At 33.5% G+C, this 2,870-nt stretch overlaps 1 non-coding gene across 1 annotated transcript; it reads right to left on the reverse strand.

Annotated features, from left to right (window-relative positions):
* Positions 1 to 1,789: 1,789 nt before the first annotated feature.
* LOC148550950 (small nucleolar RNA R71) lies at positions 1,790 to 1,897 on the reverse strand. The gene has a single exon (XR_015893446.1). It is a non-coding gene; the product is annotated as a small nucleolar RNA R71 (small nucleolar RNA).
* Positions 1,898 to 2,870: the final 973 nt, after the last annotated feature.

Consider the following 2,870-nt stretch of genomic DNA (forward strand, 5'->3'; position numbering starts at 1 on the left):
TTGATGAATTTCCTTGTTTGATCTTTGCATTTTCATGTTTTGTGTCTTTTCTTGTTTTTCATATGCATTTTTAATTTGTTAGTGTCTAAACATTGAGAATTTCTAAGTTTGGTGTCTTGCATGTTTTTCTTTTCTTGAAAAATTTTTAAAAATAAGTCTTGATGTTTATCTTGATCTTCAAAGTGTTCTTGGTGTTCATCTTGACATTCAAAGTGTTCTTGCATGCATTATGTGTTTTGATCTTAACTTCTTGTGTTTTGCATCATTTTTATGTTTCTCTCTTTCCTCATTAAAATTCAAAAATAAAAAAAATATCTTTCCCTTAATTCACTCATAAATTTCGAAAATTTGATTTGATTTAGTCATAAAGTTTTAAAAGTCTAGTTGTTTCTTATGAGTCAAGTCAAACTTTCAATTTAAAAATCCTATCTTTTTAAAACCTTTCCAAAAATCAAATCTTTTTCATTTTTTCTTTCATATTTTCAAAAATTTCAAAATTGATTTTCAAAATCTTTTTCTTATTTTTATTTCATATTTTCGAAATTAATGCTAACATTTAATATGATTGATTCAAAAATTTTAAGTTTGTTACTTGCCTAGTAAGAAAGGTTCAATCTTTAAATTTTAGAATCATATCTTTTTGTTTCTTGTTAGTTAAGTAATTAACTTTAAATTTAAAAATCAAATCTTTTTAAATTTCTTTTTCAAATCTTTTTCAAAATGATCTCCAATCATATCTTTTTCAAAACATAATTTCAAAATCTTTTCTAACTTCTTATCTTTTCAAAATTGATTTTCAAATATTTTTCAATTAACCACTTAACTTTTGGTTTGATTTGTTTTCTTATCTTTTTTAAAACCATCTAACTACTTTTCTCTCTCCAATTTTCGAAAATCACTAACAATATTTTCAAAAATCTCTTTTTATTTAATTACTTCATTCAGTTTTCAAATTTTATTTTATCTCTTCTTTTAATTTTTGAATTCTAACTAATATTTAAAATAAAAATAAAAATATTTTTATTTTATTTTACTTAATTTTCGAATTCTTCTCTCTCTCATCTCCTTCTATTTATTTATTTATCTACTAATATTCCTCTTTTACTCATAATTCGAACCACATCTTCTCCTCTGTGTTCGAGTTCTTCTCTTCTCCTTCTTCTATTCTTCTCTTCTTCTACTCACATAAAGGAATCTCTATACTGTGACATAGAGAATTCCTCTTCTTTTCTGTTCTCTTCTTTTTCATATGAGCAGGAACAAGGATAAGAACATTCTTGTTGAAGCTGACCCTGAACTTGAAAGGACTCTGAAGAGGAAGCTAAGGGAAGCTAAGGCACAACCATCTGGAGAGGATCTGACAGAAATTTTTGAAAAAGAAGGAGACATGGCCGAACCTAATAACAATGGTGGAGATGCAAGGAAGATGCTTGGTGACTTTATTGCACCTTCTTCCAACTTCTATGGAAGAAGCATCTCAATTCCTGCAATTGGAGCAAACAACTTTGAGCTTAAGCCTCAATTAGTTTCTCTAATGCAGTAGAATTGCAAGTTTCATGGACTTCCAATGGAAGATCTACATTAGTTTTTAGCTGAATTCTTGCAAATCTGTGACACTGTCAAGACCAATGGAGTTGATCCCAAGGTCTACAGGCTTATGCTTTTCCCTTTTGCTGTAAGAGACAAAGCTAGAACATGGTTGGATTCACAACCTAAGGAAAGCCTGAACTCTTGGGATAAGCTGGTCAGTGCTTTCCTGGCCAAATTCTTTCCACCTCAAAAGATGAGCAAGCTTAGAGTGGAAATCCAAACCTTCAAACAGAAGGAAGGAGAATCCCTCTATGAAGCTTGAGAAAGATATAAGCAATTGATCAAAAGGTGTCCTACTGACATGCTTCCAGAATGGAGCATCATATGTATCTTCTATGATGGTCTGTTTGAGTTGTCAAAAATGTCATTGGATCATTCTGCAGGAGGATCTCTTCATCTGAAAACCCCTGCAGAAGCTCAGGAACTCATTGAAATGGTTGCAAATAACCAGTTCATGTACACCTCTGGTGCACGAAATTGTGATCCCTGATAATGGCTCCAAAAACTTGGTGCTCTAATCTTAATTCATAATTTGTCACAACTTCGATACAACTAACCAGCAAGTGCACTGGGTCGTCCAAGTAATAAAACCTTACGTGAGTAAGGGTCGATCCCACGGAGATTGTTGGTATGAAGCAAGCTATGGTCATCTTGTAAATCTCAGTCAGGCGAATATTAAATGGTTATGGAGTTTTCGAATAATAATAGTAAATAAAACATAAAATAGGATAGAGATACTTATGTAATTCATTGGTGAGAATTTCAGATAAGCATATAGAGATGCTTTCGTTCCTCTGAACCTCTGCTTTCCTGCTGTCTTTATCCAACCAATCCTACTCCTTTCCATGGCAAGCTTTCTGTAAGGCATCACTGTTGTCAATGGCTACATCCTGTCCTCTCAGTGAAAATGGTCCAATGCGCTGTCACTGCATGGCTAATCATCTGTCGGTTCTCGATCATAGTGGAATAGGATCCATTGATCCTTTTGCATCTGTCACTACGTCCAGCACTCGCGAGTTTGAAGTTCGTCGCAGCCATCCCTTCCCAGATCCTACTCGGAATACCACAGACAAGGTTTAGACTTTTCGGATCTCAGGAATGGCCATCCATGGGTTCTAACTTATACCACGAAGATTCTGATTAAGGAATCCAAGAGATACTCATTCAATCTAAGGTAGAACGAAAGTGGTTGTCAGGCACGTGTTCATAGGGAATGATGATGACTGTCACGATCATCACATTCATGTTGAAGTGTGAATGGATATCTTAGAAGCGGAATA

This window comes from Arachis ipaensis, chromosome B7, assembly GCF_059453495.1.
Source record: "Arachis ipaensis isolate K30076 ecotype BB chromosome B7, ASM5945349v1, whole genome shotgun sequence".
Classification (NCBI taxonomy): Eukaryota; Viridiplantae; Streptophyta; class Magnoliopsida; order Fabales; family Fabaceae; genus Arachis; species Arachis ipaensis.